Here is an 18,871-nt window from a genome sequence, read left to right as displayed (position 1 = left end):
AGGGTGCAGTGGCGGGCAAGGGTGTTCCATTTTCTGCAGTCAGAAAGTTGGCAACCTACATATGGCTGGTCTCTCATAGAATCACAGAAGATTAGGGTTGGAAGAGACCTCAGGAAGGCATCAAGTGCAATCCCCTACTTAAAGCAGGACCAATCCCCAACTTAATCATCCCAGCCAGGCTTTGTTAAGCCTGACCTTAAAAACCTCTAAGGAAGGAGATTCCACCACCTCCCTAGGTAACCGATTCCAGTGCTTCACCATCCTCCTAGTGAAATAGTGTTTCCTAATATCCAACCTAGACCTCCCCCACTGCAACTTGAGACCATTGCTCCTTGTTCTGTCATCTGCCACTGCTGAGAACAGTCTAGATCCAGCCTCTTTGGAACCCCCCTTCAGGTAGTTGAAGGCAGCTATCAAATCCCCCCTCAGGCTTCTCTTCTGCAGGCTAAACAATCCCAGTTCCCTCAGCCTCTCCTCATAAATCAGGTGCCCCAGCCCCCTAATCATTTTTGTCGCCCTCTGCTGGACTCTCCCCAATTTGTCCACATCCCTTCTGTAGTGGGGGGCCCAAAACTGGACACAGTACTCCAGGTGTGGCCTCACCAGTGCTGCCTCAAGGGCATGCTGAGGCCCATTGGACAAGGGGGGAGGGAGGGAGGGAGGAATCTCACCTCTCCAGGGAACTGATGTAACCCATTGGGTCGGGGTTATGTGTCATCCCCCCATTCCACATCTCATCCACAGATGCTATGAGTCTGCTTCAGTCCAACCTCCTGAGCCAGGCTCTTTAGCACGGGAGGGCTCCGGTGCAATCCCTGGTGTCAGCCAAGAGGGTGTCTGTCACAGGTGCCCTGGGGACACCCAGAGGCCTCCCAGGCTGATCTGATCCTTGTGTCAGTGTGTGACGCTCCATGCTCTCCCAGGGCTGCTGATCCAGCCTTCAATCCCCTATAACTCTGGGATTCTTCCCTGTTTTTTCTCCCCCACTCAGGTGCCTCATCCAAACTCTCCATAGTCCCCCATGTGGCCCAGGTCCATGCCAGCCGCAATGCCACAGCCCTGCTGCCCATCTCCATCCGCTCCCTGGACCCGGCCTGGGAATACTTCTACATCTCGTGGGACTTTGCCTCACGGAACCGCCCCATTCTGGTGTTGGTAGTGGATCGGTGCCAGGGGGCTGCCCACCGATGGTGGGAGCCCCCCTGCCAGCTCATGCTTGACGTGGCGCGAGAGTACAAGCAGCGGGCAGACGTGACCCCGCAGAACGGCTCCCTGGTGCTGCAGGGCCTGCGGAGTGAGGACACTGGCACCTACCGGGTAACAGTGAAGGGCCCCAACGGAGAGACCTCTGCAGACGTGAACCTGACGGTGACAGACGGTAACACATGGGGGGAGGAGGGCATTTAGGCTGCGGGATGGGGAATGGATGTATGAGTAGGGCTCTCAACAGGGAGTCAGGCTGCTGGGTTCTATTTGCTAGGTCTGGAAGGGGGGGATGGGATCTAGTGGGAGCCAGGACTCCTGGGTTCTCTCCCCAGCTCTGGGAGGGGAGTGGGGTCTAGTGGTTAGAACAGGGGAGCTCCAAGTCAGGACACCTGGGTTCCATTCCAGCTTGGGCATGAAGGAGCTTGGTCTAGTGGGTTGGGGCTGGGAGCCAGGACTCCTGTTCCCACCTATGCTAGAACCTCTCTCTCCCTTTCATTGCTGATGCGCCCAATGGCCTCAATTGCAGCAGGAGCAGCGTGGGGAGGACTCAGTGTTGGCAGCTCCGTCCGGCTGGGCTTCAGTGGCCTGGTTCTCTGTCTCCTGGGGCTGATAGTAGCAGAGGTGAGTGATCCCTAGGGCAGCTTTTGTCACTCTGTGGGACAGGCTAGAATGTGGGGCGTAGGGGTGGTGAGTGCTGGAGAACATCACAGTGACCAAGGCTTTGTCTATGTAGTGGATGGGACATGTCATTCTGCATGAACTGTGATAGGCTGGGGCCTGATATTGCTGCAGCTGACTGGATGGGAATGGGCTGGAGGGAGGTGGCAGCAATTGCCCCATCCCATCATTCCTATGAACGGTGTGGGGGGAGGGGTGCATATCACTCCTGCCCTATTAGCAGGAATAGGACCTGTTCGAGGTGGGGTGTGTGGGTTGGGGGGGTGCTAGGCCATGGCCCCTTGCTGGGACACATCTCCCCTGTTGCTCCCATAGAAGAGTGTGGGGTGCACATGTACCATCAGTCCCCCTCCTATGATGCCCCACCATCTCCACACCCCCTCAGTGAGTGGAGGCAATGCATTATTGAGGGGGAGGGATAGCTCAATGGTTTGAGCATTGGCCTGCTAAACCCAGGGGCTTGGACTAGATACCTCCTGAGGTCCCTTCCAACCCTGATATTCTATGATTCTAGGCCTTAGCCATGGTGCATTATGGGAGATGTAGTCCAGCTGGGGAGGTCAGCCCCTAGAGGAGAAAGGGGACTTGACATGACTAAACAACTCCCAGGAGGCCTATGGCAGCAGCATTTCCAAATCAAAATAGTGTTTTTTTATGGACTTTCACTTTTTTTACTAAAAAAAAATGAAAATTTTCTGCACAAAGAAGCCACTTTTTGAAAATAAATAAAGTTGAAACCCCCTATTGTCAGTTGAAAGGCAGTTTTGATGTACAATTTTTGACCACCTGGCCTTTCACCCTGCCCTGTTTGAAGATTGTTTTTCTCTTCCCCAGTTTGTATCCAGTCACCAGCACGCAGTGAGGCACCAGGACATTGCATGAGCCTTCACTCAGGAAGAAACCTCTTCTTCCTGGCTCCCTTCCTCACAGTGTTTGATGGGGGATGCTGCAGTGAGACACTACTGTAAGAGAGGGAGTGATTCCCTGCTGACCCACTCAGGGGTGAATAGTTTCCAGCATAAACACTGACTGCCTCCTTAGTTTGGCTTGATCACAACTATAAATAGCACCCACAGTTATAAACCCAGCCAGGCCCTGCTTAATAATCTACCTGCCTGGTTCACACAATAGTGAGTTCCACGTCTCCCTTCAAGAAATACTGTTTCCTCGCAGTAGTTTAATAGGAGGCCAATGCCAAGTGCTTTTGAAAACACTATGCTAAGGCCTTGTGTTGACTAGGATATAAGGTGTGTGATGTTCACTAACTAGCACATGGTAGTAGCCCTGTGTAGACAAGTCAATGTGCCTTTTACAGGTGTGACAACAGTTGAATTAAAACTTCTTTGCACAGGAACGTTCCTCTGGTATAAGCTAAGGTGTGAGTTTAAACCAATTTACTGACATAACTCCTGTGTGGACACTCTTATTCTGGAATAAGGGAGTTATAGTTACACTGGCATATCAGTCTAAGGCCTTGTCTACATGGGCAAATTAAAGCGCTCTAACTTGCTCGCTCATAGGTGTGAAAAATCACACACACCCTCGAGTTCAGCAAGTCTGAGCACTGTAAGGTGCTTGTGTGAATTCCATGTACCAAAAACCTGATATCTGGTCAGTAGTTTATTATATTTTTTTTTAAATGGGTCCATTTTGAAACAAAGCCAACTTCAACATTTTTCACAAAGAAGTTTTCTGTTTTTCAAACAGCTCTAATTCATTTTCAGGTAGACATGATTTCATCAATATTTCTTTTGTCATGGAGAAAAGAACTGACACATTGTAAAACATTTTATTTTGGAGTTCATTCTTCATATTCAGGGCCGGCTGCAGGAACCAGCCAAGCAAGCTGGTGCTTGGGGCGGCATATTCTAGGGGGTGGCATTCCGCCCAAACCTAGGGCAGCACGGCAGGTTTTTTGGTGTTTATTTTGGTTCCCCGATCTAGCCGCCCTGTAGGGGGTGGAGGAGGGGAGCGCCCTGCAGCAAACTCAGCAGGGCAGCCCACGTCCTTCCCTCCCCGCTGACTGGAGCGGCGCTGAGCCCTCCTGGCAGGCAGCGCAGCAGTCGGGGCAGCGGGGCGAGTGCCCCACTGAAGCACTGGCCACCCCTCTTCTTTTTCTCCCTCCCCCTAGACCGGGCGCGCACTCTGCAGCACAGGGAGTCCCCCTGCACTCTGGCTCCGGCCGCCCTGTAAGGTTTTTTTGTTTTGTTTTTTTCCCCTGCTTTGCCGCTCCAGCCGTGCCGTTTTTTTTTTTGTGTGTTTTTTTTGCTTGGGGCAGCAAAAAAGCCAGAGCCGGCCCTGTTCATATTGCAAATATATATGTTTGGCTGTTAGCTTAAGAGTCAGAGAAACAAACTTTTGTTTAAATGCAACAGAAAAATGTAATAAATAGTTTATTGAAATTGTAGAAAAGTAGGAATTAAAAGTAATACAGTTAGAAAAGAGGGAATGAACATATAAAGTGCAATAACTTATGGACAGAATATATTAAATGTAGCACCTAGAATACATCCATTTGTCACATCAAAACAGTGTCATGGCTTTTTTAAAAAAAATTGCATAACAGAAATGGCAGACCAGACATTAATTTAACAAAATACTGTCCCGGATAGAAACTTATTTCAGTAGTACTATGGATACTGTTGGAAAATAGGTTTCTGGATTAAAAAAAAATATATATTCTATTGTATAAAATCCATAGATCTTAAAAAATGTGTTCTGAAGAACAATAGTTTTTAGCATGTCAGTAGATTTGTTAATACTGAATAACAAGAAATATCTGGCTCTTATATAGCATTTTTTATCAGTTGATCTCAAACATTTCACAGAGGAGGTCAGCATTTTACAGATGGGGAAACTGAAGCACAGAGCTGGTGAATTTCCTGGTAATGCAAGGTGATAGGTCTATTTGCTGTAGTTTGCTGATTGGATTTAATTGATTTGAAAAGTCTGAGGCATCTTAGTTCACAGAAACTGTACAACACTGAAATAAGGGTTGAGTTAGTGTAATTCACAGTGCAACGTACCTCTTATGAGTCCACAGTGATATGTCTCAGCTATATATCGCTGCCCTGTGGCTGGAATTAGAACTGCTCACCTGTGTGGCTTTAAAGCCCATAGAGCTAATACATAACAGAGATTCTTAGCTTAAGTGGTCACAGCCTGTGCGTTTGGGAGAGGAGAATGCAAGTTGTGCTCCCACTGTCACCTCCAAGTTTTGGTCAGCTACGGCGTGCAGTCTTGTTCCAGCCACGAAAGGCTGAGGTAGACACTTAGACCTGTGTCAAAGACTATGTTTTACACGTGCTTGGCAGCACGCTGCTTTCTTATGCGCAAGAAAAGGGTTGTGGCTAGATCGGTGGCAATGCTGGAGTTACAGTACAAAGATGATTATTCCTATTATGCTCACGAGTGGTGAGCAACACTCCAGTGGTTTAATGCTCCAAGACAAACATCGGCCACAAACCAGATTCTGCTCTCACGCTAGCATCGATCCAGAACGACCCCACTGCAGTCAATGGGGACAGAACCTGATTCTGATATCCAGGACCCAGTATAAATCCAGAGTGGTTCTAACTTGCTCTGGATTTACAGAGGGCTGGATTTATACTCGGGTCAGAGATCAGAATCTCCCCTGAGCCCATTGGTTTCAGAGGCATCATTCTGGAGCTACATTAATGTGAGAGCAGAATCGGGTCTGGTGCATACTGAGATGGAACAAAGCCGTGTGAGCACAGGTGCTGGAACTAGGGCGGCTGGGGATGCAGCCACACCCCCTGGCTTGAAGTGGTTTCCAGCATATCCAGGGTTTACAGTTTGGTTCAATGCGTCTCAGCACCCACTCCCCTCCCCCCCACACACACACTGTACAAATTATTCCAGCGCCCCTGCATGTGAGGGTGGAGTAGGCCAGATCTTTTGATCTCTTGTTGCTTGGGACCTTATGTTGCTAAGAGTTCAGTGCTGGTACAGAAAACCCATTGGGTCTATTCAGTGACTATCTGAAACCCTGCTGAGGAGAGTGGCTGATCCAGTTCCAGATGTAAACAAATTTTAGAAGGGGGGGTGGGGCAGGTTCTCAGTGCAGAAGAGAACTATGGCTCTTCTTATGCTAGCAATAAATAAAATAAGTTACAATAACTTCACGATTTAGGTCTTGAAGGTGCGGGTAGAGTTAAGATGAAACAAATGCAGGCATTTTACATAGAAAACAACATACTGAAATCTGTCCAGTAGAGACCACGCTTATTAGGCAAAGACCAGTCTCAAACACCCCACCCCAAGTACAAATCTACTAAGGTGGAACTTTTCCACCCTTATCAGACAGACACTTCCACAAAGCAACCAGGGGCTTCTGCTGATGAGTTGAGTGGTCGCTAAAGACGGGTTTCAAAGTTTCCCTTTACTGACTCACCAAGACCTAAGCCCAGGGGTTCTGACCTTCGCCTGCTAGCAGCTATAGGGCTGGCAGTGACAAGGATGGGGTCTGCCAACCTTCTCTCTGCATAGCCACTGATGTGGCCCTTATCACTGCAGTGTCTGGGCACCTCACCCATAGGTAGGGTCACCCTTATTTCACAGGCACAGGGTAGATGCAGTGCCTGGCCCCATGTCACTCTGAGTCCCAGCCCAATGCTTTACCCATTAGATCACCCTCCTGACCTCTCAGAGTCTGAGAGGAGCTGCTGCAGGGATATGGCAGAACCCTGGGGTCTTGGCAGATCAATTGGTTCCTGTCTCTGGTGCCCATGTGCTTTATTTACAGGAGTGGCAGATTAAAGCCATTAAATAAACAAGATGAGGCCCCTCCTCACAGAGGAGAGAAGGGTCACTCACCCCTTCAGACACACTCTTCGTCCTCCTGGGCCCTGCCGTTCACCAATAGGTCTTGCTGCTGCCGGGCCTGATCTACTTGGCATTCGTTTGGCTGGGCGGGACGAGGCTGGAGCTCTGTGGTGTTATCTGGAGGCTCAGAACTTTGCCTTCTGCGGCACTGGGACAGCCCAAATTTCTTCAACACGATCACTATGACAATCACTCCCACTATGATCACCCCCACTATGATCCCTAATAATATGTGATAGTCCATGGGCCCTGCAATCAAACAGAGTGAGACGGGCATTAGGCCAGCAGCAGCTCCCATTGCTATTGATCAACAGAGAAGCACCCACCTGGCTTTCACCATGTCCCAGACCATGCCAAGCCACCACCATCCCTCCTGTTTTCTGTCCAGTTGTGTCTCTGGACTTTGCATCTTTTCTGGGTCTTAATTTTCTCTCTCATTATTATCCTCATCAGCAATTCTTTCTTGCTTTGTGGCATCTCAATGAGCACCTGGGTCTGCAGAGAGCCTGAAACAATCACTGCCTGAACTGGGGTGGGGACCGATGGACAGAATGTACCTGTGTCCACACCCTACACACCATTGTAGTAATCTTTGTACAAAGTATGCCTTGGGAGGTATCATTTGAAAACTCAATCTGCCTGTCATCATTTTCCTGGTAAAATGTGTGGCAACATTGTGATGTGAAGTTTTAAGATTTCCCCACCATATGCTGGTGTTAACACCTGTTCCAAATTGAGGTGGGCAAACAGGTCTGGCTTAAGCAAAGGAATGTGAGTTCTGCTTAATTTTCATTTAAACAGTAAATAGTCATCAAGCAGGAAGGGAAACAAAGGAAGCTCAGAGAGGGGACAAAAAGCAGCAAGGAACATCCTTCCCCTAGACTTTTTGTCCCTGGTACCCAGCTGGAAATGTTTTTCAAGAGGGGGACTGAAAATATAAAAAGGAGGGACAATCACCCCAAGGCACCCCTATCTCTCTCACTGCTTATCACATTTATGGCACCTGAAACAATAAAGGAAGCATTCCTTGGATTCTGGGAGAAAGGGTCCTGACCCAAGATGTTTGGTCAGTCAGATTGCTGACGGCACGTGATGAGAAAACTTGGCTTTGAATTTAACACAATTTGTTAAGTTAGGCACCAGTTGTGTGTGGTTTTTTCCTTTCCTCTTGTAACCATTTCTGACTTTCATGCCTCATGATTTGTACTCGCTCAAAGTCTTTGTAGTTAGTTAAACTTGTTTTATCTAATCCAGTGTGTTGAAATTGAAGGGTCTGGGAAACTCCATTTGGGGTGGCAAGCTGTACGTATATTATTTCTACTAAGGATATAATGGACTTGTATTGTCCTGGGAAGTACAGGACTTACATTTCTGGGGGGGAAATCTAGGACTGGGGCTGTGTTTGTGTCACCATACAACATACCCAAGGCTGATGAAAGTGAGTGTGGCTGACAGGCTGCAGTTACACACACACCCACACTATGTGGCTTGCACGCTGGTGGCTGTTTGTGAGCAGGGCAGCTGGTAGCTCCTTCAGCAAGGCAGAGTAAGGCACTCAAGGTTGCAGGGCAAGGGTGGCAAAACTGCTCATTAGTCTAGATTGTACCTGGGTGTGTCACAGGGAGGAATCTGCCCCATGCTTCTCACTGGGGTATTAACTCCCAGCCCCACGGCTCCAGTGGCCCCCAGTGAGTGGGTGTCTCTTTGTGTGCAGCAGGAAATGAAGAGCACAGTGGGGCCAGCCCCACCACTTAAGCAGAGACGCCCCAGCTGCTGGGGAAGGCACGGGAAAGCCCCGTTGCTGCTACCCCCTGAAACTCCGAGAGATCTCCCTGCCTTTAGCCCAGGATGGGGGTGACGCCCCCTGCCGAACCAACCCACTCGGCTCTCTCCTGCAGACACCAAACATTATTCCCAGGCTTCCATACCCAGAGCGACTGAAATTCCCCAGACCCACAGTGAGCAGAGATCCCCTCACCTGTCACCGCAGAGGCTGTGGTCCCAGATGTACGTGAATCGGGTGGCCCTTGAGTGGAGGATGGCTGGCGACCTGGAATGAGACAGGGACAGGGGATTCCTTGGGCGCCATCCCGAGAGACGGGAATGCCTTGGTGTGAAATCTGCATGCCTCCAGCCTCCCTATCACCACATCTCAAATTGCTCCATGTAGGGCTCCTGGGGGAATTCTGCACCATTGCTGAATTTGCGCAGAACATTAATTTCTGCACAGAATTTTCTTTACTCCCTATAGAAATGTGCTGCAGAGCTGCTGGCCACAACTAGGGGGCGCTGGACCCAGCAAAGTCCAGCTTGCGAATAGAAGATACTGTTTGGGGCAGGGGGAGGGAGCTGGAGGGTTCCCAGCATGCCCTGAAGGAAGAAGGCGGCATGCAGGAAACTCCATAGAAGCCCAGACCCATCGCTGGGCTGTCTCTTCCTCTGGATCCCTGGGTTCTGGGGGAGAGGGGGTGGAAGTGTCTGGTCTGGGGGTCCCACAGCTGGGCTGCCTGCAGCTGGGCTCTGGGGGGTAGGAATGTGCATGCGAATGTCTGGCTTGGGAGTCCCACAGCTGGGCTCTGGCGAGGGGGAGGAGTGTGCATGTGAGTGTCTGGGAGGGGAAGTGCCCTGTGGCTAGGCTCTGGGGGGTAGAGGGTGTGGGTGTCCGGGTGTGGGGGATGCCCCACAGCTGGACTTTGGATAGTAGGAGGGCTGGTATCTGTGCTGGGGGTACACCGCAGCTGGGTTCTGTGGGGAGGGGACAGAGAAACAGGAACTGGGTTGTTCTAGGGGTTTTCTTAAACACCCTTTTCTTGGGGGAATTTTTGTGCACGTATGTATTGTTACAGACATACTTGCTGACAGATCTTTTGAAATAAATTACCAAAATAACTGAAACTGACGTGAATCTATTATTTTGACAAATAAAATTTGCAGAATTTTAAAATATTGTGCACGGAATTTTTAATCTTGGCACAGAATTCCTCCAGGAGTAAAAGACAGAATCCACTTCCCTAGCCGGTTCCTGTAGGCAGATGTCAACCTGGGCGATATCTGAAACCAGGCTTTTGTTTTTTAGGCTGCAGTCTTGTTCCCCACCTTCCACTGGAAAAAAAAGTTACTAGTATTCATGGTTTGGGGGGGGGGGGGGGACACCACACTCAGGACATGTTTTCAAAGGTTTAACACACACAACATCTGTTTGAGTCTGCAAAGAGCCTGAGCCAATTGCTTGGAGAGGCGGGAGCTGCCCCATGCATCTCAATGGGGCATTAACTCTGAAGCCTAGTGCCAATTATTTAAATACTAACATTAACTATTTCACTGATCAAAGCACAAAAGCAAGGAGCGGGAGGATCACAGAGCTGCAGGGTAAGAACAGTTTCATCTTGGTGCTGGGGAAACACCAACCTTTTCCCCCCCTCTCCTCCCGCTGCCCCCAGTCCGACCCATGGAGCTAAACAACTAGAGGGACCTGAACTCAAGCTCAGCAGAGCCCATGGGTGTATCTGATCCAGAGGTGGGACTGTCCTGCCCGGCCCTTGAGCTCCCAGCCCCTGGCCCCTCCCCCGCAGCCTCAGCTCACTGGGCCATCAGCACTCTGGGCAGCGGAGCTGCAAGAGCTGCCGGCCTGCCCCAGTGCTCTAGACTCCGGCCGGGCGACTACCAGTCCTGGTGCTCTGAGTAGTATGGTAAGGGGGTGGGGAGTGGGGGGGTTGAATAAGAGGCCGATGGTTCCAGGGGACAGGGAATGGGGCAGGGGGTTGGACAGCTGTGGGAGTCCCGGAGAGCCTGTCAGGGGGCAGGAGTGTGTATAGGGGTCAGGGCAGTAAGGGGACAGGAAGCAGGTGGATTGGATAGGGGGTGGGGTTCTGGGGGGTGGTTAGGGGTGGGGAGTCCTGGGAGGGGGCGGTCAGGGGACAAGAAGCAGGGGGGTTGGGTGGGTGGGGGTTCTGAGGAGGGCAATCAGGGGGCGGAGGCCAGGCTGTTTAAGGAGGCACAGCCTTCCCTACCCGGCCCTCCATACAGTTTTGGAACCCTGATGTGGCCCTCGGGCCAAAAAGTTTGCCGACCGCTGAATCTAACCCCATGGAGAGGGGGCCAGACCCAGAGAGCCCAGACAAGCCAACATGATCCTATTTGGAACATCTACAGAGCCCACCCTGAGCGGCATTTCAATCTGTTGGCTCTAGTGGGTGGGGCCTTGCTGGTAGGGACACATGGTTCCCCCAGATATCGAGTCCATCCTTTGGGACCCTCTCCAATTGAAGGCTTTCCCCTACAGTCGCAGCTGGGAAAGCCTCTAGGACACTGCAGGACATTTTGCCCTAGGTCTGGAGAGACCATGACCCTGGGCCCTGTTAGAGGCAGAAGCACCTTTGAGTGACCGTGCATGTGACCTACCCAGCACCACCAGGTGCACGATGTTCGTGGCGATTCTGTTTTCATCCAGGTGAGGTGTAATGTTGTAAATCCCTGCGTCGGCTTTGCTCACGTTGTGCAGAGTTAAGCCATGTAGGTATACGCTGCATCTGTTTCTGAATTCAGGGCATAAAGGTCCATTTTTCAAGCAAACCTTGCATGGGGAACTCCAGGTGTGATTCAAGTTTGCTCTTCTACTCAGTTGAACACACCGCTCAGTGGTGTTAAAGGAGATATTTACAGACATTCCTTCACCTACAATCTCAGTTCTTTCAGGGGAATCTTCAGGAATTAGAGGGGAAAATAAAAATCAAGATTAGCGTGAAATTGAGGGAAGCATTTGAAGCAAGATGTGTGAAGAGCAGGGAGTAGCGAACGAGCATCTGCAGTGCTGGGGAGTGCCAGGACCCCACTAGATGACCGTAGAGCATTGCACCCGGTACCTCCCCCTGTAGCTGTTCTGTGGCATCAGGGCTATTTATTCCATTTCCAGGGCTCTTCAGCCAAGCTCTCAGAACCTGCAGGAATTCTCACTCCTGAGCATTTCTATCCAAGGGCTCCCTGTGGGTTCCTCACCCCTCTGGCAAAGAGACCAGTGGTGTTCACGGCCTCATTTCCCCTGCTCCAGCAGCTCCACCTGCAAATTACGTTGCCTCTGAGTCTGAAGCGCTTTGGGATAATTCTAGGATGGCAGCATCTCTTCTTATTAGAACAACTAGAGGTCGCAGCTGAGATCGAGGCCCCGTTGTGCCAGGCACTGCACAGACACACAGCGAGAGACGAAAAGGGCTTGAGGTCTAAATGGGTGGCTGATACAATAGAACCTCAGAGTTATGAACTCCTCAGGAAGGGAGGTTATTCATAACTATGAAATGCTCGTAACTCTGAACGAAACATTGTTTGTTCTTTCAAAAATTTGCAACTGAACATTGACTTAATACAGCTTTGAAACTTTACTATGCAGAAGAAAAATCCTGCTTTCCCTTTATTTTTTTAGTAGTTTACCTTTAATACAGCACTGTACTATATTTGGTTTTATGGGTTTTTTTGGTCTCTGCTGTTGCCTGATTGTGCACTTCCAGTTCCAAACGAGGTGTGTGGTTGACTGGTCAGTTTGTAACTCTTGTGTTCGTAACTCTGGGCAGGTCTACACTATGGGCTGATTTATCACATCTAGTATAGATGCAATAAATCGACTGCCGATCGCTCTCCCATCCAGGGCCGGCTCCAGACCCCAGCGCACCAAGCAGGCGCGTGGGGCGGCATTGTCGGGGCAGGGCGGCATTTGGCTCCGGTGGACCTTCCGCAGTCATGCCTGCGGGAGGTCCACCGGAGCCCCGGGAGGAGCGGACCTGCCGCAGGCATGACTGCGAAGGGTCCCCTCTTCCCGCGGCTCCGCTTGAGCTCCCGCAGGCATGACTGCGGCGGGTGCGCTGGTCCCGTGGCTCGGACGGAGCTCCCGCAGGCATGACTGCGGCGGGTGCGCTGGTCCCGCGGCTCGGACGGAGCTCCCGCAGGCATGCCTGTGGATGCTCCACCGGAGCCGCGGGACCGCCACACCCGCCGCAGACACTTCTGCCCCGGCCACAGGACCGGGTGGCATAATTTCTAGAGCCGCTCCCTGCTCCCATCGACTCCAGTACTCCACCGAAACGAGAAGCGCAAGGGGACAATTTAAAATAATGAGAATAATGACACCACTGCAAACACACCACAGTAAGTAGATCTAAGTATGTCGACTTCAGGAAGTTGCGTAACTTAGATCGATCTTCCTCCTGGAGTGTAGACAAGCCATCTGAGATTCTACCGTACTTGTGTAACGGCACCACCCGGTGAACCCTGGCATAACACCAAGAAGGCATTTAAGGAGTCTGGGGAATTCACATGTTCACTTCATACCTGAAAGAGACCAATGTATGAATCCAAGCATGAGCAAAGGTATCCACGATCTGGGATTCATTATAGCAGCTGATGCCTCCTTTGTCCAGTGATCTAAGAACAGAACAAAGACACTGATGCACTGACCTCTCTTTTCACCCACCGTGTCATTAACAGCACAGTTAGCAGCTGCCAGAGGCCTTATCCAAGGAGGCTTGCAACCTTTATCTGCCCAGGTGCCATATGGGCCAGGAGCACCTTCCATTCTCCCCATAAGGTGACAGTGCAATGTTCTCCAAAGCAGACCTCACCGCTTACCCAGCACTTGTCATGGCCTGACTAGATGCCTGCAATGTGCTCTGCATGGGGATTATGAGTGCCGACTTCAGCTCATGCAGAATGTGAGGTGAGGAAGGAAGTGTAAGCTAGCCTGCTCCTTCCATATCTGCTTAGACTCACCCTTGAATCTGGCCCACAAATCCTTACAGGAAACTCCCTCAGCTGCCAACTCTCATGCTTTGGTCAGGAATGGCACAATTTTAGGGCTGTTGGTGTTTTTAAATGGTTCTCCTCTGATTTTCTTAATCAAATTTGCCATGATTCAAAATGGCAGTTATTTCCCAACACTGATGGAAAGCCACAAGCCGACCTTTTTCAGGATGGCTGCCATTCCCTGCAGCATGAGACTCTCAGCTTTCATAGTGTTAAAAAAGGTTTCTAGTCCAACGCTGGAAAACTATGAAAGCACATTTTAAAATGGACCCAAAAGTTGAGATTATTATTTTTCCCAGACCTGATTCGTTATTTTTGCACTTAGGGTAGGCAAAGCACAATGTTGACAATGAAGTGTTGTCAGCGGGTTTGATAGACTTTATACTCCAAGCTGGTAAATGGGGGATGGGAAGGGGAAAGGAAGTCTCTCCCCACACCCCGCCCCCGCATTTGAATCTGACTCAAGCAAACATCACTGCATCGGTTACACTCCGGTCATGTTCAGAGGGTTTTCTCAGCAGAGAGGAGGACTGAAACTTTTTTGTTTAAAATTGAAAGTGGAGATTCTGTGCAACTGGAGTATGTTCTGCCTGCCACACAAATATGTCAGGCAGCCTGGATCCAGCACAAAGACTTGTGTTTGACCACCTCTGCACTACAGAATTAGTCACACTATCCACCATGTGTGCAGCTCTTTGAACCAAGGTGGATAAAAATTGATGATTTTTTTAAATGATTTTCTCATTTACATTAAATATTTTTTAAAAAATAAAGCCATTTGCAATTTAATTTGAAATTGATGGCCTATGTTGAGGCCTACGCTAATAATCTATTAAAATAATTAAATTTAAATTTTAAAATATTAGGTGGTACATGTTTGCTGGTGGAGTTTTAAATAAACTGAACTGGTGGAAGACACTGGCTAAACAGCTGGAATCAGAGTCTGCTGAAGTGATAAACCAGCTTTTGAAAGCAGTAATCTCACGCGCACGGGGCGTCCTACGGGGCGGAGAGTCCATACACACGCGCGCAACGGGGCGGAGAGTCCATACACACGCGCGCAACGGGGCGGAGAGTCCATACACACTTACAGGATCCCCGCGGCGCGCAACGGGGCCGAGGCGCGCGCGCGACGGGGCTGGGAATCCATACACAGTTGTAGGGGCCGAGGCGCGCGCGCGCAACGGGGCCGGGAGTCCATACACAGTTGTACGTAGGACCCCCGCCGCGCGCACGCGACGGGTCCGGGAGCCCATTCACAGTTGTAGGACCCCCGTTGCGCCCGTGCACAGCGCCCCCGGTTCACCTCCTCCTACCCGCACCGCCAGGACGCGTCTAACGGCGGCTTACCAGGAATCTGTCCCGCTCGCTCCTTCGGTCCCTCCGGCCCAGGACAGCGTCGTACCGGCGCCTGTCACACGAGCGTCCCGGAACCTCCGTGCGGGCAGCACCTGCGCGACTGGTGCCTGGATCGCTAGCGACTGTGTCCAGAGCCGAGTTCTTCCTCCCACTGCTACGGTTCGTTCGCTCCAACTAGTGTAGTGCCTTCGAACTGGGCTTTATATCCTAAACTCTCAGCCAATCAGGGGCCAGGCTCCACCCTGCTCCGCCTGTAGATCAGGTTTCAGAGTAGCAGCCAACTTAGTCAGCAAGTTGTAGGATCCTCGAGGCGCGCGCGCAACGGTGCCGGGAGTCCATACACAATTATAGGGCGCACGTGCGCGACGGGCCCGTAGGTCTATACACAGTTGTCGGACCCCCGCAGCGTGCGTGCGTGACGAGGCTGGGAGTCCATACACAGTTGTACGTAGGACCCCCGCCACGCGCATGCGACGGGGCCGGGAGTCCGTACACAGTTGTCGGACCCCCGCGGCGTGCGCGCGCGACGGGGACTGGAGTCCATACACAGTTTTAGGACCCCCACGGCGCGCGCGCGCGACGGGGACGAGGCGCGCGCGCGGGAGTCCATACACAGTTGTAGGATCCCCGTGGTGCGCGCGCGCGACGGGGCCAGGAGTCTATACGCAGTTTTAGGACCCCCGCGGCGTGCGCGCGCGACGGGGCCGAGAGTCCATACAGAGTTGTATGTAGGACCCCCGCTGCGCGCACAAGCAACGGGGCCGGGAGTCAATACACTGTTGTAGGACCCCTACGGCGCGCGCGCGTGTCGGGGAGGAGGCGCGCGCGCGTGTCGGGGAGGAGGCGCGCGCGCGTGTCGGGGAGGAGGCGCGCGCGCGACAGGGCCGGGAGTCCATACACAGTTGTAGGACCCCAGTTCCGCACGACGGGGCCAGGAGTCCGTACACAGTTGTCGGACCCCCGCGGCGTGCGAGCGTGACGGGGCCGGGAGTCCGTACACAGTTGTCGGACCCCCGCGGCGTGCGAGCGTGACGGGGCCGGGAGTCCGTACACAGTTGTCGGACCCCCGCGGCGTGCGCGCGCGACGGGGACTGGAGTCCGTACACAGTTGTAGGACCCCCGCGGCGTGCGCGCGCAACGCGGCCAAGGCGCGTGTGCGATGTGGCCGACATGCGCGCGCGATGGGGCCGGGAGTCCATACACAGTTTTAGGACCCCCACGGCGCGCGCGTGCGCGCGACGGGGACGAGGCGCGTGTGCGCGACGGGGACGAGGCGCGCGCGACGGGGCCAGGAGTCTATACGCAGTTATAGGACCTCCGCGGCGTGCGCGCGCGACGGGGACGAGAGTCCATACAGAGTTGTAGGACCACCACGGTGTGCACGCGCGACGGGACCGAGAGTCCATACACAGTTGTAGGTAGGACCCCCGCTGCGCGCGCAAGCAACGGGGCCGGGAGTCAATACACTGTTGTAGGACCCCTACGGCGTGCGCGCGTGTCGGGGACGAGGCGCGCGCGCGACGGGGCCGGGAGTCCATACACAGTTGTCGGACCCCCGCGGCGTGCGCGCGCGACGGGGCCGGGAGTCCGTACACAGTTGTCGGATCCCCGCGGCGTGCGCGCGCGACGGGGCCGGGAGTCCGTACACAGTTGTCGGATCCCCGCGGCGTGCGCGCGCGACGGGGCCGGGAGTCCGTACACAGTTGTAGGACCCCCGCGGCGTGCGCGCGCGACGCGGCCAAGGCGCGTGTGCGATGTGGCCGACATGCGCGCGCGATGGGGCCGAGAGTCCATACAGAGTTGTAGGACCCCCACGGTGTGCGCGCGCGACGGGGCCGAGTCGCATGCGCGACGGGGCCGAGAGTCCATACACAGTTGTACGTAGGACCCCCGCCGCGCGCACGCGACGGGTCCGGGAGCCCATTCACAGTTGTAGGACCCCCGTTGCGCCCGTGCACAGCGCCCCCGGTTCACCTCCTCCTACCCGCACCGCCAGGACGCGTCTAACGGCGGCTTACCAGGAATCTGTCCCGCTCGCTCCTTCGGTCCCTCCGGCCCAGGACAGTGTCGTACCGGCGCCTGTCACACGAGCGTCCCGGAACCTCCGTGCGGGCAGCACCTGCGCGACTGGTGCCTGGATCGCTAGCGACTGTGTCCAGAGCCGAGTTCTTCCTCCCACTGCTACGGTTCGTTCGCTCCAACTAGTGTAGTGCCTTCGAACTGGGCTTTATATCCTAATACCCAGTTGTATGTAGGACCCCCGCTGCGCGCGCAAGCAATGGGGCCGGGAGTCAATACACTGTTATAGGACCCCTACGGCGTGCGCGCGCAACGCGGCCAAGGCGCGTGTGCGATGTGGCCGACATGCGCGCGCGATGGGGCCGGGAGTCCATACACAGTTTTAGGACCCCCATGGTGTGCACGCGCGATGGGGCCGGGAGTCCATACACAGTTTTAGGACCCCCACGGCGCGCGCGCGCGACGGGGCTGAGAGTCCATACACAGTTGTATGTAGGACCCCCGCTGCGCGCGCAAGCAACGGGGCCGGGAGTCAATACACTGTTGTAGGACCCCTACGGCGTGTGCGCGTGTCGGGGACGAGGCGCGCGCGCGACGGGGCCGGGAGTCCATACACAGTTGTAGGACCCCAGTTCCGCGCGACGGGGCCGGGAGTCCGTACACAGTTGTCGGACCCCCGCGGCGCGCGACGGGGCCGGGAGTCCGTACACAGTTGTCAGACCCCCGCGGCGTGCGCGCGCGACGGGGACTGGAGTCCATACACAGTTGTAGGACCCCCGCGGCGTGCGCGCGCAACGCGGCCAAGGCGCGTGTGCGATGTGGCCGACATGCGCGCGAGATGGGGCCGGGAGTCCATACACAGTTTTAGGACCCCCACGGCGCGCGCGCGCGACGGGGCCAGGAGCCTATACGCAGTTTTAGGACCTCTGCGGCGTGCGCGCGCGACGGGGCCGAGAGTCCATACAGAGTTGTAGGACCCCCACGGTGTGCGCACGCGACGGGGCCGAGAGTCCATACACAGTTGTAGGTAGGACCCCCGCGGCGTGCGCGCGCGACGGGGCCGGGAGTCCGTACACAGTTGTCGGATCCCCGCGGCGTGCGCGCGCGACGGGGACTGGAGTCCGTACACAGTTGTAGGACCCCCGCGGCGTGCGCGCGCAACGCGGCCAAGGCGCGTGTGCGATGTGGCCGACATGCGCGCGCGATGGGGCCGGGAGTCCATACACAGTTTTAGAGGCCCAGACGGACAAGACGCGACGGGGACGAGGCGCGTGCGCGCGCTACGGGGCCAGGAGTCTATACGCAGTTTTAGGACCTCCGCGGCGTGCACGCGCAACGGGGCCGAGAGTCCATACAGAGTTGTAGGACCCCCACGGTGTGCGCGCGCGACGGGGCCAAGAGTCCATACACAGTTGTAGGTAGGACCCCCGCTGCGCGCGCAAGCAACGGGGCCAGGAGTCCATACACAGTTTTAGGACCCCCAGGGCGCGCGTGCGCGACGGGGCCGAGGCGCGCGCGACGGGGCCAGGAGTCTATACGCAGTTTTAGGACCTCCGCGGCGTGCGCGCGCGACAGGGCCGAGTCGCACGCGCGACGGGGCCGAGAGTCCATACACAGTTGTACGTAGGACCCCCGCTGCGCGCGCAAGCAATGGGGCCGGGAGTCAATACACTGTTATAGGACCCCTACGGCGTGCGCGCGCAACGCGGCCAAGGCGCGTGTGCGATGTGGCCGACATGCGCGCGCGATGGGGCCGGGAGTCCATACACAGTTTTAGGACCCCCATGGTGTGCACGCGCGATGGGGCCGGGAGTCCATACACAGTTTTAGGACCCCCACGGCGCGCGCGCGCGACGGGGCTGAGAGTCCATACACAGTTGTATGTAGGACCCCCGCTGCGCGCGCAAGCAACGGGGCCGGGAGCCCATTCACAGTTGTAGGACCTCCGTTGCGCCCGTGCACAGCGCCCCCGGTT

The 18,871-nt window shown here is 54.2% G+C and overlaps 1 long non-coding RNA gene across 1 annotated transcript; it reads right to left on the bottom strand.

The window, feature by feature from the left end:
- Positions 1–4,260: 4,260 nt before the first annotated feature.
- LOC123345669 lies at positions 4,261–11,191 on the bottom strand. Its single transcript, XR_006572842.1, has 3 exons — positions 11,131–11,191; positions 8,708–8,779; positions 4,261–6,978 (listed from the first exon to the last, which is right to left on the bottom strand). It is a non-coding gene; the product is annotated as an uncharacterized LOC123345669 (long non-coding RNA).
- Between the last annotated feature and the right edge of the window lie 7,680 nt (positions 11,192–18,871).

The sequence above is a fragment of the Mauremys mutica genome, chromosome 12 (genome assembly GCF_020497125.1).
Source record: "Mauremys mutica isolate MM-2020 ecotype Southern chromosome 12, ASM2049712v1, whole genome shotgun sequence".
Classification (NCBI taxonomy): domain Eukaryota; kingdom Metazoa; phylum Chordata; order Testudines; family Geoemydidae; genus Mauremys; species Mauremys mutica.
The sequence above is the reverse complement of the archived record's forward strand: the minus strand, read 5'-3'. Positions and strand labels throughout refer to the sequence as shown.